Raw genomic sequence first — 18761 nt, 5'->3', positions numbered from 1 at the left:
CGTATTTAACTACAAAATCAAGCACATGAAATAAATGGAGACGAATTTATTTCAAAGACACCGCTATGCCAAAATGAGGCATCGCAGTTTTATTAAAGTAACTGCTCCTGTAAGAGTAATATTAACGCCTCTATTTTAAAATTTATATAGCGCAAAATTATACGGAAAAACTGGTAAGTAATGGATAATTCAAATTTTGTTCATAAGTGTCCTCCAAAATTACAAACACTGTTTTAAAAATCCATGTCATCATAGAATCGAAACGTGTCCATGTCAGATGCGTTTTCTTAAGAAATATGAAATTCGTGGAACCTGAAGAACTAAATTTTCGAAGTATTTCACAGTCCAAATTGTATAAGATGCATTTCTTTGTTTAAGAGTTACTAAAGAGTTATCAGATATTATCTAAAAACGTTCTCAGATATAAATGCTGGTTTTGACTGATGGGAATGAACGAGAAATTCATGCATTTGTTTAGAAACAGAAATGAAGTATTTGTGGAATTTTCTGAGCGACAAATTTTCAGTTTTAAAACTTTCTTATATTACTATAATGTCTACATGTGAGACATAATTTTCGTGAATGAACTGGGCGCGGAAAATTTATTCTAAATGAGAGAAAAATTTTTTTTCTTAAATTTTTTTTAAATCTACATGTCTGCCATCCATTTTTGAACAAAATTTCAATTATCATTACAGAAGCTGCAATAAAACTAAAATTTAATTATGAAAATAAAATATACTACAGCGATTTTGGATGCCAAGTCTTATCAATAATCTGTATCCTCAGATTTTGAATAAGATTCGTACCAGTGTTTTTAAATTTTCAGAGGTGTTACTCATGTTCGTCTTTAATGCGAATCAAACTAATATAAAACTGGATTCAAAACAATTAAAACCTTAAAATATCTCTAAACGTGTGGCATAAAAATTAGTACCAAAATACTTCAAATTAACTAAACGCAAAATGTATTCACCGGCCAGGTAAGATTGCTTCGAACACCTCTTGATTCAGACCGCTGAATTACAGGATTAGTGTTTTTTGTCTTATGAAACGCTAATTCGTAACAGAATTTCAGTTTAATAGATAATGGATTTTAATATGTTGTATCATCTAATCAGAAATCCCATATCTTTTCTGAGCCTAAGATAACGGAAACTGCACGGGAAACTGGTTTGCAAACTGCGTTCTCTTCAGTTGGGTAAAACTTATTACAAATTTAAATTACCTGTAAACTTTCCATCGAACGACTAACATACGGAATTATCTAACCCATTTGACGACATAGTGCCTTTAGCAACTATTTAACTCCAATCAAAAAGCAAGTTTGATGAAAATTTTAAAATCTAAAACGGTCACTTGTTATAACTAAAATAGTTGATGTTTTAAACTAATCTGCTTGTCTGAATCAGATCAAACACATGAAATTCATCGAGGCAATGCGTCAAAATTGTTCTTGTCGTTCTCAAGACGCTTGGTCAACGTACAAGTAATAATGCGACTTTTCTCATTTACGCCCTCAATTTGAAGAATAGGGCCCCGGTGTGACGTATTCGAGAATCTCCCCCACCCTTCTTTCCCTACTGCAGTCACTGGAGAGGATTTTTTGGTTTAACGGATATATAGAGTGCTGTATGCCGGTCTGAGCGTATAAATTTACAAACATCTATGTCTTTTCTGGGATTTGAACCCCCCTTCTGTACGGCAGTCAGCGTCTCTAAGCATTATTCCTGCTGGGCGGTGCTTCCAGTTTTAAAGGAAAGCAGCCTGAGGTACTGAACCGATTAATTGTCTTTCACACTTCTTTCCCTACCAAAAACCTCTTGAGAGTTACGTACTCTCAAGAGGATTTTGGTAAGCCTGGTCCTTCGCTAAGGCAGTAAGGCAGTCAGCATTCCTAACCACTATCCCAGTTGGGAGACATAAAAATAATCTGACAAAAATGAGTTTGTTTTGTCTTGCAATTAAGTATGAAACATTCTTAAACACACCGTTCAATTCAACGTTATACATCTGATAGGGCTGCTAATTTAAATTTAAATTTGTATTTACTTATTTTTTTATTTGCATATTTATACGTAATTTTGAAAAGGTGTATGCAATGCTAAGCCAAATTTCAGTGATTTTAGTAGAATAAAGATGAAACTCTGTGTTAACCCCAAAGATTAGAGATGCTCAAACTAATGAAAAATCGGTAACCTAATCGGCATTTTACTTTTAAAGACTCTAAAAATGCTGGCAGTGTTTAGGCCAGGCTCTTTGTGAAATTGATTCATAACTTTAAAACAATTCCAGAAGACCCGAAAGTTAATTTCTGTTTGAGGTATTTGGTATATTAATCTACTTGTTAATTTGGGAAGGTACAACAACGGCAGGAATTGTGGCATTGGGAACAGTATCCACATTTTGGGCAATAGGACTTTCAGCAGTGGCCAGTTTAAGGGCCTCAGCATAGTTAACGCCTGGTTTTATTGTAGAATTTCTTGGACTTATTGAGACACTCGTAGTGGTTACAATTGCCAGTTTTGTGACGAAAACCACATTTTACACATCTAGGTGCCACATGGGAATTCTCGGAAGACTGGTCGCACTTCTGAAAATTGTGGCACTAGGGTACTTGATTTTGCGATACATACTTTTGAAATTTAATACAAAAAAGCATAAAATGAATAATATTTTATATACTATCAAAACCGTCATCAGGAATGTGTCTGCGCCTGAAATAATGGCATCGGAGCCCTGGTCTTATATTTGATGAGCTGTATTTTCTTATGCTTATATTATATCAAATTTCACTAAGAGATTACCGTACTAAATATACATCTGAGATTGAAGGTAGACCCATTAAAATAACTTTCATAGACTTTTTATGGCAAGGCATGATAACATAATGTTCAATATTTTTATTTAAGAAAAAACTACTAATTGTACGATAATCATCAGAAGAAACCGGCTTATCTTTGAGGAATTCACCACTGAGGCATCTATAAGTCTAGATAAGCCTTTCCGAAAGGCGTGGTAATGAACACCTTGTGGGTAGCCATTTTAGAGGATCTTAGACTGATTCGGCTGCTGCTGCACGCCTCGACCTATAGGGTTATTACTAATAGCAATATTTACATTTACATTATAAACACCATTTTTACTAGGATTAGGGTTGTCGTTAACATTGTTATTTTTAGCTTTATTTTCAGAACTAATATTGCAATTTTTTTCAGTATTAATAGGAGTGTAGTGCACATCAAGATTAGCAAATCTATTTTGTAACATTAAGTGCGACTTAGGTTTAACTAATTTCATGCCTTTGGTTGTTTTAGCCGGGTTTTTAAAATCGAAGTTATCATCATTAGAAATAGACTCATTACCATTAACAATTATTTTCGTTCGTTACTGGCATTTAGAATAAATATAAGCGTTCTCTGCTTGTGAAAAGACAGTCGCACTTACCCATTATCTACATTGTACAGTAGATTAATATTCCTTAATTTTCATGAAATTATCCTGGTGAAAATTTTGCTCACAAGCCTGAAGTTTATAAGATTCAGTAAATTCTAGTAGTGCAATACAGAACCGATACTATCCTTAGACGGGCAAGCGTTTTTTTCAATAGGGAGAGAAATAATTTTCAGATTTTCGATGAGATTTCGATGATTTTCAGATAACACGTTTCAAATGTAAAGTACTTAGAGAGAGAGCCCTTTCCCTGAGATGGTTAAGCGGAGTAACTGTGGGAGATTCACAGCGAAATACGAGATGAATCTTCGACAACGCACGTGAAAACGATCTCGAAACATTGTGGATATTCTGACCATCTTTTAGAGCCACAAAAAAATCATCGCAGTCTGCCATTTTCCCACTAAATATTTTAATTGATAAAACCTTTTGCTGCAGCTTTTTTAAAGCACTCCTCTGTTAAACATAATTCAGTTTTTGAAAGCATAAATAAATTAATTTTTCAAAAATGCTAAAATCTTTTCCACGCTGTAAATCAACCTTGTCAATTACATTTCAAAAAGTTCTTGCGGTCAACAGCTAGCTGAAGAAACAGTTTTAGCACAGAACCAAGCAGACGATTAAAAAAAAAAAAAAAAAAAAAAAAACTACAATTTATTCGAAAGCCACCGCTCTGCCGAAAATAGGCAAGGCAGTTTCATTTAAAATTACGCGGGAGAAGTGGGAAGAGCATGTATGTTTCTGCATGCTAAAAATTCGTATACCACAAGAGTGTACGAAGAAACTAGTAAGTAACATATTCGTTATATAAGTTTTCCAAAATAATAATAATCTCAAATATTATATATAATTTAAAGAATCTATGGTAAAATCGAATCGAAACCTGTTTCCATGTCACATATATTTCATGAAGAAATATGAAATTTGAAGAACGATTTTTTCCTAAGTATTTAGTGGTCCAATCTATATAAGCTGTATTTTCCTGGAATTCTTCATTACACGTGAGGTGGCGTGGGCAATCCAATATAATTCTGAACCCAAATGACTGTTTTCAAATGGGATCTATCAGATCTTCGAAAAGAAGAAAAACTGAAGTCAATCATTAGATCAAAAGTCTATTTGTTCCCTATGAAATCAAAGGAAACGCTTGACTATGCAAATGTAGATAAGCCCTGAAACATGAAGGATATCAATCTGTTTACGTAGTCAATTTGTCGACATGGCATTCTATAAAATAGATGAAAATTGTAAAAAATTTGTTCATTAATTTACAAGTTGTATGTTAAGCATCTTTACTGTGATTTCTCACTTAGCTTTTCCCTTCCAGAATGTAAACTTTAGCTAGTGAGTTTTTAAAAAAGGTAATATTTAAAAGGAGGTTTTTGACTGGAGCGGGTCCGGCTTGCTGAAAGACACATTACTGTTTGAAATTCTACGTTAGCCGTTTTGTCTTCAGCTTTGTTTTTTCTTGACAATAGTGCTTCTCCTCTCCATATAGGTTTCAGCGGACTTAGCGCTAATTATTCCTGTGTAGCTATTGGACTAGCTTAAGATTTTGTTTAGTTTTAAAGAGTGTAGTATTATTTTACCTTGAGCTTTGTGTGGCAACAGATGTCAAATTTGTATTTTTGTAGAAAAAATTTCTTTTCTTGTGTTTAAATATTTACAGAGATTATTTAGGTAGGAATGAGTTTATGAATGGACAAAATGGTGAACATTTACTGTCGTGTCTAATAGGGCCGCCAGTATAGCAGAAAAGACCTAATATTTAATTTTCCACTTGCTCCAGTAATACATAAAGTTGTATATTTATCATGGAAAATAATCGAAGAAACACAAACTTCTAATACTACGACACTCGTTTGAATACAAGCATTCCGCAGCATAGTGGATCTGTTGGCGTTTTGACGCTGTAAAGAAGATGAGTCCAACCTTTTAGCTTCCCTAAGCCAGACAGGGAGAAGATGCGATATTTTGGCCTACAAAAATAAGTATCTAATATCAGTGTCGACTCATGACACCCCAAATAAACAAATCACATAATTACGTAGGGTTCATGAAAAATTCATAGATTGGCTCAGGTTTGACTGCTGAAAGAAATTTTTGAATTTCTTCTCTAGGAGAGAAATGTACGGGTTTCACTGCATTATTACAAATTTGTTCACTGTGTGTTACGTATAAGGAAGCACATATATAAGAACATTAAAGTGAATCAGTGATTTACTTAATTCATATACAAGCTGCAACTGCCAAAAAATAACTTAAAAATATATTTCAGTAATTTTAGACTCTTTTTGTTATTTTATGATTCTGTTTATGTGATCACAGCAACATGGAGTCACTTCAAAATTCCATTTGATATTTTATACGTACCATTTGATTGTAAATTTTGGTTGTAATTATAAATCATACAATTATAATATTCTAATGAAATCTGAGAAACTAATGCTTTAATGTATGGTTCCATTGAAGTGGTTGTAATTCTCAGGGAGTTCTGAAAATGTTCCTCCGATATTCGGGTTCTAATTTTACCTTTAGTTTACTACTGAAAATATTTGTTCACAAATACACCTACTGCCAAATACCGATCACGATATGGAACGCATGACTATGCAGTGACATACAGTTATGTCTGTAAACATGATTTATAAAATTCCAACAAAGAAGCGTCATTAATGTTTCATTGAGCGGAATGTCCGATAATAATTCTGCGTATTCAGTTTGATAATTTGATGGCAGTATCGACTGTGAATAGAGTCTAAAAAAAAAAAAGTAATTTCTTTTCAGAAAATTTTAAAATTGATTTTCATATTCTTTTATCAAATCAGAAAGCTGCCCATTTTTAAGTTTATTTTTTTTTAACTTGTTGAAATTGCATGTATTTTTTCACTCTAGTTTTATCTGGCTATTCAGCACGCATTTTATGTCAGTCCAGTTCGAAGCGCATGGAAGCCGGTCCGTCCATCTTGAATCCCGACTGCAAAGACTAAATATATTCTTGGGGTGATGTCTTAACATTTCTGTGGCTTTTCGCTTTTCCCTTGTGTCGCATTGATCCGCTGTTTGGACGCCCCTGCTGTATTCCTTTGTTTTTAATTTTGCTGTTCATTCGGAATCTACCCGCCTTAAAATCATAAAGTCAAAAGTTTTGATTTTTTATAGGTTTTTTAGGGGTTTTTATATACATATGTATATTTTTGCATTTTATATTTTTATGACGTAAATAAAACACAAAAGCAAAAACAGAGTGGAAAGATAATAGAGATTAAGAGGCTCATGGGCGTACGGCGCTAAATCAGAATGTAGTAAAGTTGTGAAAACGCCAGGAAATAATTCAAGGCAGAAATTAAGCGGGCATGATGTGATTTTTAAAAGAACGCATTGATAACAGTGCAAGGAAGCCCACTTTTCATTTGAACTTCAGCTAAAGATGGCAGTTTGGCATAGTCGGGGAGTAGTAGCGATTTTAGAATATTGAGACGTCCAATCCTTCACGGCGCCGGGCATGCAACTGAAAAGGCGAGGCTTGTCTACGCCTCTAAGCAGCAGGAGAGATACCGTAGTCTCGACCCTTGGCTCTTAGTCGTTTTTGTGAATACCGAGATAGTAAGTAGACAGAAGGCTGATAAGACAAAGCGTAGATGTAAATTTTAAAACATATTTAGTGCAAGAGTATACAAAAAAATTAGTAAGTATCAAATTGATTATACTTATAGGTATAATCTCAAACATTGTATTAGTTCAATCTTTTCAAGAAAATATTTAAATTCTCAAATTGGTAATTTTGTTTCACTTGAAAAATGTGCATTTACGCAATATCCTGAAAATGTTCCTTGGATATGGGCTTTCAGAATTTCTTTAATATTCCATCAATTATACAGCAAATGTTGAATCATAGTCACATACACTCTAAACCAAATTTTTGTATAACGCACCTGAAACTTTTCTGGTGGACATAAACGTAAAGAAAGAATTCTAGATGCACAACTAAACGGTAACTATAAGAGATGTGTAATTTATGTTAAAGCCACCGCTTTTCCTGTAATAGATAATACGGTTTGAAATAAAATGTTTAAGACAGGTAATTCAGCGTACTTAGGGGGTGTGTAATCTTAAACTATATGTAATATAATTTTAAACTGTGAATATAATTTTAAAACTGTAAATATAATTTTAAAAATCCACACCATTATAGAATCGAAATATGTTTCCACGTCAAGTGCCTTTAATAAAGAAATCCGAAATTCTTTGAAATGAAGAGCTAATTTTCCGAAGTTTTTGAGAGTTTAACATGCATAAACTGCATCCATTTGTTTAAACGTTAGTATCACGGATTTTACTAAAAGGTTACTAGGGATAAATGTTAATATTGATCGATAACAATGAACGAGAATATCAAGCATTTGTTTAGAAACACAAAAGAAAAATTTTCGAGATTTACTGCACAGCATATTCTCAATTTTGATATTTTTCTATGAATCCCTACAAGTCTGATATAATTTACGTGACTCAACTAAATGCGAAAAATTGTTTCTGTCTCCATTTTGTTACAAGGTACATTTCTGAAATTTAATTTTTTAATCAACATGTCTGAAATCAATGCGCGCAAGGATTTAACGCTAGAAGTTCTTTGAGACTTCAGTCATTACTATAAAAATTGAAATAAAACATACTTAGGACAATAAAATTTTCTAATAACCATTATAATGCCAAGTCATATATATAATGAAATAGATATGTTCAAATCTTTGAATAAGGTTTATATCGCAGTTTCTTGATTTTAAGAGACGCTACTCATGTTCGTTTTTTAATGGTAATAGAAATAATGTAAAACCGAACTCAAAACCTTTAAAAACTTAAAATATCTCTAAATTCTTGAAATCAAAATTAATATCATAGTAATGCTACTTAACTGAGTGGAAAATAGATTTGCTGACTGCGTAAGATTGCTTCGACGCCCTCTGGTTCAGACTACTGACTTACAGGATAAGTGTTTTTATCGTATTAAGAAACACTAATCCTTAACACACTAGCAGTCTAACAAATCCTCGACTCTACAGTGTTGTATCATGAGTTCGAATATCTCTTTGAACACTCAAACTAACGCCTAAAATTCAAAATTATCCGTATCTGCTGAAGAAAGTCTGATCTTGCCAACTATCAACTGTAATTACAAATCAAATTTGATAAAAATCCAAATAAAGTTCAGGAAGCCATTCCTGCGGTCTATAACTAAAAATATGACACAAATCTAAAACGATGACTTGTTGTAATAAAAATAGTTGTTACTGTTACTAAACTCGCTTTTCTTAATCAAATGAAACCCGCGAAATTAATCGTTACAGGAAGTCAAGATTGCGCCAGTCGTTGGTAAGTATATTATATATACATGAGACAATACGAATTTCCTCAGTTACGGCCTCAAATTTGAAGGCGATTACCGCGAAGGAACGTGTCCGGGGGTTTATGATCCCCCCTTCCCCTAACAACCAAGAAGTAAAGCTACGATCTTCGAGAGTTCTCGGCAATACGTTCGGAAACGTATTCCCCAACAAATTATGAATTTGAAACTACTGTACGATGTATTTGATTCTACAAACTTTTATTCAGGCTCTCAAATTTTCACTAGCTGCTACGGCTAACAAACCAGAGATCAAATAAGTAACAAAGGTTGAAGAAAATTAATACCGACACATCTGAAGAGACATAATAGCAGAATATTTCATAATACTGCTAATGCTGTAAAATATTAGGAATACTAAGAATTGACTAATTTATTGTCCTAAATATATTCACGTACACTGCGTAGGTATGCCATTTTGTGTATGTGTAAAATTCCTTATTAAGTTTAATCTGAGTCTTCCACGCTCAGTGGAAATCTCGGCTGTTCTTGATCTCCATGCTTATCTGTTTTTGGTTTTTTTGGATGATCTCCATCTTCTATGGAAAGGTCATAGAAGAAAACATCAATTCACACAAAATCGGCCTATGGTTCGTGATGCGGCATTTTTTTCAGTTCTTGCAAGCTCACTTTATGAAACCTTTATCATTTCGAATCTTTCGTTATTCAAGCCTCCACTATGTATTTAATTAGCAATGTCCCCAACAAAGCTTTGAAACGTATCAAAATGTTTAAGTTATGTAGCCAAAATGTTTGTAGCTTCAAAATGTTTAAATGTTATGTATCCATTTTCTTATATTTATCTTATAATTTGTTGCATTCAATTTTCTAATTTTTATTAATGCTTTGACTACTCGTGTGCAAGTCTTAAAAAAATTTTAATCATTTACATACACTGTCGAAAACTTAACTGGAAGGATCACATCGAAACAAAATTCATCAACTGCCTTTTCCAATTATTGACAGTTATTTCAAATTACATTAAAGAAAGAAACATCTGAATTATATCTCAGTTGTGCGTTCAGTCCTTACCTATGCTTCATTGGTTTCGATTATATTTACCAAAAATGACCTGCTCAAATCCCAACGAGTGCAAACTAAATATCTGCACATAATTGCTAACTCACGTTTCGACGTGCGCAATCAAAGATTGCACGATGACTTCAGTATTGAAATTATTAATAAGTTTGTGAAGAAAATCTACAGAAAAGTTCCTATTTGTAACTCTCTCATAAACTTTAACTTGTTTCAATACAAAATTCTACGAGAGAATAAAGAATTACGTCCTTATGCTGAAGATCTCTTAAAAGATTTAAATTTTCCAACGTAAACTCTACACATGTTCTCCTGTTATTTGTATATATTTCATATATTTATTTTTCTGTCTCTATTTGAATTCTCTCTTTGTACTTTATGCATCTATTTTCATTTCTCCTGTGACATTAATCTCATATTCCAATCCATTAAGATTCTACTTTGATCTCTCAAACCTAGGAAAAAATGTTCTCCTCTTTTCCACATTTCTTAAATTTTCTTCTCTGGGAATCTCACTTGATATATTTTTATATGAAGTATCTCTAGGGCAACAATTTTTATTGAGGTGGACACTTTGTGAAATTCGCAGTATCACGGCATAACGTTACCCATACCGGTCTTTATTCATCCCAGTTTCTTCTATTTGGCATTCTCACATCTCAGGCACCAGTTGGGTCAATAGACAGATTTCATTCATTCTCTGTTCTAAACCATTACAATACCAAAGCATCAAAGCATTTTTATTTATCCATAGTCAATTCTGTAGTACTGGATGATGCAACATTCGTTGCGCACCTGTTGGGTAACCATGGCATTATTTTTTTTAAATGTAGAAGTGGTGGTGTGGTGTATTTAAATATGGCAAAGCACACTAGGGCTATCTGCCTGAAGGGAGGGATGCCTTCGTGGAGGACTTTCTAAGGGAAACTGACTCGTATACATGTTACACATGGGGAAAACCGCGAAAACACCCATGCAGCCAGCCCATTCGCGGGATTCGAACCTCGGACCGAACTACCAGTGTTCAGCGACTTTACCGCTCGGCCGCTGGTGGGCTTTTAAATGTAGAAGACTGTGTACGATGTTTATTTTACGTTTTTGCGAGAACAGTCGTGTTGTACAGAGTTTAATTTTCACTTCGTGATTCTGCCTGTCGCTAGTATGTTAAGATTACGCTTCTGTCAAACATGAAACTACTGGTTTATTAGTTTGCAAATTTCAAATATTACTTCTGGAACAACCGGCTCATCAATACATCGGGATAAAGCTCTTCAAGCTTCTTCCATCACCTATTCTGTAGAGCATTCACCTCATCGAACTTCAAAGTCATGGCTTTTCATGCAGTTCTTTATTCAGCGTGTATCGGGCGCTCCTTCGGCAAAATGTTCTTGGTGATGAGACAGTTAAGTGAGCCTTTGGCTCCACGGAAGCTTAAGTACCTGGTAGATAAGGTAAGCAACTTTTGAAATTTTGCAAAACATGAAAATAATTGAAAATGATTACTTGAACAACAACTTAACAAATTTTAGGACAATTCCTGTCATTTCGCACATATAATTTTTATCGCGGTTACCAAATAAATTCACAAATTTCAGATATATTTCTCATTATTTTTTAATTTCCATCATATATGCTGCCTTATATTTTATTTTTAAATATAATTAAAACATGTAATTAAATTTATGGAGATAATATATTCCAAAGATATTTCTACTCCACTGTCTCAACCCTAAAGATCAACTTTTACCTTAAGTTTGGATTGCAAATTTACGTTGAATTGTTAAATGAACTCCATAATCGTAAACGTATTTAGATATTTGTATATGTCTCTACTGTGCGAGTCATTATTTTCTCGAAGAACTTGAGTCTAAGTAGAACGATAACTTCGAATAGATGCGAGTGAAGTGGGAGAGCAGAATCTAGGAAGGGGGATCTGTCCATTCTTGACGAGGAAAAAATAAGATTTCAAAAATGTGCGAATACGTATAAGATCAAGGAGTCCTTGAGCTTTTCAAATGACAAAAGTACGAAAAGATGTTCATTCATTTCCACTGTAAACTTAGGTTTGAAATGAAGACACGTAAATTCTCAGTTTCGGACCAGCATAAAAGAATTTCACACTTAGAATGTTTGTAGATATTTCACCTCGTAAACCTAGTATGTTTCTTCATCAAATATCATTTGTTTTAGTGGAGGTTAAGCTCGAATGTTCTTTTCGAAAAATAATTGCTTTGGATTTATTAGTTCTAACTGCGATCTCCCAGAGCGTGAGCCAGTTGCCCAGAAAGCTGAGGTAATGCTGTAGTAGAAGCAGGAATAATTATAATTATACAGGCTTGGTTCACGTGTGGTTCGTGAAAAGAGAAATCGTCATTTGTGGACCATATGGAATATTATAAGTATATATCTTGTATAAATAAGGAGAATGTCAGGAACCCTGGGGCACACCATCGAAGATATTTCTGGTAGTAGAAACCCTATTTCCTATTCTACTGTTTTAAATCTATAGCATGAAAAACACAATAATCCTATAAGCCAATGGTCTGACAGAAGACGCTGTCGATGCAGCCTTACTCTGCCAGAGAATACATTTCCCTTTCAGTTAATTACCAAAATATGACATTAATTTCTAGAACAAGAATTTGGAGAAATTTTAAGATTTCAATGGTTTTGAACTCAGTTTTATATTAAATTGATTACCATTTAAAAACATGAGTAACACCGCTGAATATTTACAAAGTGTGATACAAAACTTATTCAAAGATTTGAAGCTATAGATTTAAATATTTATATGACTTATCTTTATAATCGTTGTAAGAATATTTTATTTTCACAATTAGTCCAAAGGTGCTTTGTCCTTGAAGGACTATTGTTTTCGTTTTGAGATTTTACGTTGGTTCAATTCAAATGTCCGTTTCACTTTTCAAACTGTTGAAATCAAATATTAGAGTACCGCATTACATTTTAAGAAATTAAATAAGTAAAATTCTGCATAAATGTATGTATGTTTCTTGCATTGTGATAAAACAGCGGTTCATAGAGTCATCGAATTTTGAATGAAGTAATCCTACTGCGCATATGGGCATGTGGAAGGCCAAACATAAAATTTGAATTTTTCTTTTATTATCGATTTCATATTTTGCAACACTGACGAATTTCTCAATGACTTCACACAAACGCAAGGACTTCAAAGCGAGCAATGGCAACGTTATACAGAAAAACAAAATACTTTTATCTCCAGCGCGCGAGACTCTGTATCGAAAATTCTGAAGATAGGCTCAATTTAAAACTATTTCGCGATATTGATCTTGAACTGAATTTTATGGTTTAAGTGCGAAGAATGTGATATTTAATAAATAAAGGTAACAGACAAAATGTTAAGAAAACGCCCAGTTGGACGCAATTTAAAATATGAAATCTTTCAGATTTATATATATATATATATATATATATATATTACTTTTACTTTATTTGTTTAACTTGTATAATGATGACGGAAGTTTCTGTGTTTTTCCAGCATTAAATCTGTGCCCGCATTTTGACTTAGACAGTTTTATATTACCGAGCTATTGCAGGTGCAGCGTTACCGGTTCCTTAAATTAAGCCCAAGGGCACATGGCATAATGAATTAAGGAAAGGGAAAACATCTCGGATGAGAAAACGGAGAAAGAAAAATTGAGAGGGATACCAAAAGGAAAAAGGCCAAAGGCATCTAGCAGGTGAACGGAACTTGACAAGATGATGAAAATGCGAACTGATCCTTCACAATTCAGAGAAACGACAAATGCAAAACATGGTTCAAAATGCTATACAACAACAACAAATGTTCAACACTACTATAAAACTACACAAATTCAACCCATACAAGAGGAAATAAATACACAACGATTGTTATAACATCACACTAGCAATCGAAACAACTTAGGGTACAGCACTGTCTTTATCACATAAAATGAATGAAATTACCGCCTCCAATTGAGGAGCAAGAGAAGAAGCAAAAGTCTCATCCCATGAAGGTGTGAGCAGCAAGTGGCTTTATGTTGTGGTCTTCATTGAGTATTTCGTAGTTGAAGATTTGAAAATAGTTTCACATAGTCGCATTGGACAACTTTAGAGAAGAATTTCTCATTTGTTCTTTTAATAAATTCTGTGATGGTTTCAAGCTTAAGATCTCTATGGAGAATTTCATTTCGGATGAGAAAGTCAGCATCAATGACAATATGAAGAAATTTATTTTGCGCTATTTGAAGCTAATTGATTAGGAGAGGCAGTATTCCAAGCCGGAGATGCCTAACAAAGAATAGGTCGGATGCAAGTAGTATAAATATGTCTTTTGGTTCTTAGGATAAGGTTAGAAAATTTTTCAATTACTCTAAAAAATCTGCACATAATTCCAATTGCTTTATTTTTTTGCATCCTTAATATGGTTGGTCCAAGTGGTTAAGAATCACTCCTAGGTATTTGGATTTGATTACAGGCATGTTGGGTAAAAGAATAAAATTTAAGAAAAAACTATCTTGTAAGAAAATTCAGATCAACTTTTTCACACTGTGAGACAATTTATCGTACCTATTTGCGTAACGTAAATTATGTAAGACTTGTACAGATTAATATTAAAATATTAAAACTGAGACTTGGACGTGCAGAAAATCTCACATATACTTCGTTTCTCTTTCGAAAAAAAAAATTATGTTATTCTCATTCATTCAGTATCAGCATTTATCTCTCTTAACTTTTTAAGAAAATCCGTGATAGCACTTTACTAAATTTTAAACAAATGAATGAAGTTTACGTAGGTTGAGCTGTCGAATACTTCGAAAGTTGTGTTCTTTAAATTAAAAAAAAAAACAAATTTTTAAATGAAATTCGTCGTACATAGAAACATGTTTCCATCCAATGATGCCATCGATATTTAAAATTATATACTCAGTTTGAGATTGTAATTATTATGCTAAAAACTATAGAAAAAATTTTTTACTCACTAGTGTTAAAATCACAATTATGATGCAATTTTTTAATGAGTTTTTTTTATGAGTCTGCTTTGCCTATTTTAGGAAAAGAATTCGGAATAAAATACACTTCTCTTATATCTACTGCTTTGTTTTTTGCTTAAATTGTTTCACCAGTTTGTGTTTTACCGCAAGAGCTTTCAGGAAGGTCATTCAGAAATCTGATTTAGAGCGTGTGTGACGATTCTTCAGAGATGACTAATTGATTCAGATGATTGGTTATTTTTTGATTAGATCTTATTTACTGGAAAGTAAAATATTATGCAAGAAGTGTCACTGATGAAATATTAAATTTATGAAGATTTTTAGGCAAAATTTCTTCGTATACAAGTAAATAAAATAATTGCACAAAGTAATCCTCATAAATAACCTTTTGTCATTTCATAAACAGAAATTTTGGCTGAGACGTAATAATAATTTAGATTTACTCTCTCACTGAAATGTTTGTTTATTATTCTTATAAATTTTGTTCCACACAAATGTTTCAACAAAATTGCTGCAACATTAAGCACTTCCCCACTTTACTCATATTCACGTTCACTGTTGGATAATCTAAGGTTACTGGCAACCCTAACAGCAGAATCTCAGTATAATCACATACGTGTCAAAGTATCAGTTATCTCTCACTTAATCTGAGCTGGTAAAGCACAACAGACCAACAATAAAGTCCTTTAAACACATTGAAATTTCCCATTTTTAGCTATTGTCTATTTTCCCTTTCTGTTCATTTTTTGAATATCTGATGTGGAATGAAACGATCTTTAAAATAGTAGGTGCTTCGAAATTTGTAATTCTTGGTCTTTTGGTGTTTGATTAGAAAATTTCTCAAAGCAAGACCCAGTGTGGAAGTATTTCAAGTTACTGGGAGGTACTGCTATGTGCAATACAGCTACAACTGCATCAAGGTATAAAACCGTATCTTTAATCGCTCTGTGAACGTCGTCATGTGAACGTGGATTACAGTTGAAATTCAACTAGTTGCAAGAGAATAAAACTTCCATATTAATTTTGCAATGGTGTGAAAGCTGTATTGATGTGTTATCAAGCTACATGGATCTGTGAGCCTTTGAGGAATAATGTTCCTGAACACTGGTACTTCGACCAAAGCTCGAATCTAGGCAGAGGGGCTGATTACATGTGAGTTTTCATGATGTGTGATTTCAGCAGGAAATCCAATTTATGGATACAAGCTTTTATTCAAACACGTAATGGATTTTAAACTCAAAATAATCATATCCAATATTTAATATTAATAATTCCTAAATTACTAAACACCAGTATTTTATTCCCTTCCTGTGATATGAAATTTTTGAAAATCGTGGAGAGCTATAACAAAATCGGTTGAGTACTACGTTCTTTTTCAATAAAACTGCATTGCCTGTTATAGGTAAAGTGGTGGTATTATATCTTGTTGATATTGTTTTCAAAGTATAGTGTATTGGGACTTCTAAAACATTTCATTTTAATCAAATGATATTAAAAGTACGTTCGTTAAGCTATGATTTAACATAATAAGTATTTCCCGCCTGAGAAAAAAATTCACAGTGATTCTTATAATGTATATAGCAGTCTCTAATATTTTGATTTGATGTCTGTCATGTTAATTCAATAGCCAATTTAAAATCAATAATTGCAAGGACTATATAAATTAGAAAAAATGTATTTAAAACAAAAGCTTTTAAGGGGTGTTGGAGCCCCAAAATTGTGATTTCGGATTTTTGCATATTCAAATTGTGTATACTTTTATCTTTCTAAAAATACCATTCTTTAATCTCTATGAAAATTAGAACTGTAAAAAATGTAGCTTTAATATGTCATCGACTGATTTGATCAATGAGGATTTTTACATAAAAACGCGTTTTTCTCCAAACGTGATTTTTTTATACTCCACGTACCTTTTCTCAGGAACTACTGCTTACAGGTATCTAACATTTTTATGGTTTATTTATTAGGTTTCCTAATATTTACTGAAATGAGGTTTTTGTGATAAACTTAGAGTAAAAAATTTTTAAAAGTTTTTTGTGAGAAAAGTGCTAAATTTTACTATGCCTAACAAAATATTCTGTAAATTACTCTAAAATTCAAAATGTTTCAAAAGCTCATTTCAGTAGGTAGGTAGGTTACGGAGGACTCCGAACGCCTGGTGTCTAACAGAGGTAAACAGGCATGTGTTCCACGCTCTCCTCTAACTACGGCAAAAGCTTCCTGGAGCCACACGAGGCTACACCTGGAGATTATTGAGGTTGTCAAAAGGAAGTACATTGCCTTACAAGGGCATTAGTAGGATTGTATTACAGATTGAAGAGGCAAGCTGTGGTGTTACAGATAGTAGGTAGTTAAACTAAAAATACTTGGATAATGAAAAGTACGCATAAAAAGACATAAAAATGCATAGGCAACAATACACAAAGCACAATGAGTAAAATGTATAAACAGAGAGCACAAAAAACAGGTACATACACATAGTCACTTAAGGAACAAAAAGACAAATGGAGTACATGAAGTCACATGAAAGCTGGAACACAAGTAGTTAGTGTAAGGCAGTTCTGTTGTATATAAATACAGCTACATCTTGAATGATGAATGATGAGTTCATGAATACTCATGTGTGCAGAAGAGTTCAGTTAGATTGCTAAGGTGTTGATTACTGTAGCGTCGCTAAGAACATATATAAAAAACACTGATAAAAAGGCACGAGGATGTTGCAGCACTAATTATTGAGCAGTGCCCCAGCAATGAGTGCACCGTGAGGCACACAAGCGTTCACTAACACTGCATAAGAAGATACCTGTTCACATGTTGTTGAAGGGGCTCATTTCAGTATAATCACATAGGTATACTTTAATTACACAAATTTCAAGCGTGTATCTACAGCAGATTTTGAGAAAAGGTAGACCGAAAATGGCCAATTTAACATTGCCGGTATAGGGGTTTCTGATACCCCTTAATAATGGAATTTAAATGCCATTCAACAAAAACTGAAATGCATCTTGGATATGATCTTTATCCTCCTTACTTTGGAAGGGAGGAGGAATTCCCTTTTAAATTAATTATCATTAATAATAGTGGTAGTGATAATAATAATAAACTTTTATCCTAAAATTTAATATGCCATTTGCATTTCTGTTCAATTTAATTTCGTTTGTTTTAGGTAGCCTAGCGCAAAACATTATTTTAAACAGAAATCTTGATAGCTAATGCATGGATAGATTATGTTTTGAAAACGTAAATAAATACAAAAGGACAAACTTGAAAAACTAAATCCAGTAACTTTATGTTATTAAATTCTTTATAAATAAATAAGCATTTCATCTACGAAGGCTATCTTTAATTACATAAATTAAAGATAGCATAAATACATAAATTAAATGCATAAATTATTAATTACATAAATTAAAGATTTTACTACAAAATGGTGTTGGTGTATTTAACTATGGCAAAACACACTAGGGCTGTCTGCCTAAGGGAAGTGATGCCTTCGTGAAGGACTTTCAAAGGAAAACTGGCTCGTATACACGTTACACATGTGGAAAACCACGAAAAGGCCTATGCAGCCAGCCCGTTCGCGGGATTTGAACCTCGGACCGAACTACCAGCGTTCAGCAACTTTACCGCTCGGCCGCTGGTGGGCCTACATAAAAATGACTTTTAATAATACAAAATATCTTTTAGTAAAACTGATTTGCATTATGAGATCAGAGTTATTCCTAAGATATTCACAAAGAATTAATTTAGAATTAACGATTGATTATTGATATATTAAATGTGTTTCTGTAATAGTGACTAACATTTCCCATTGTTTACTCTTGCATCTTATTTTTCTTATCGAATTCGGAAAATGCCTATAAAAATCAAAATGGCGA

Source organism: Stegodyphus dumicola, chromosome 11, assembly GCF_044657685.1.
Source record: "Stegodyphus dumicola isolate Sdum_Otavi_A_Nest chromosome 11, ASM4465768v1".
Taxonomy (NCBI): domain Eukaryota; kingdom Metazoa; phylum Arthropoda; class Arachnida; order Araneae; family Eresidae; genus Stegodyphus; species Stegodyphus dumicola.
The sequence above is the reverse complement of the archived record's forward strand: the minus strand, read 5'-3'. Positions refer to the sequence as shown.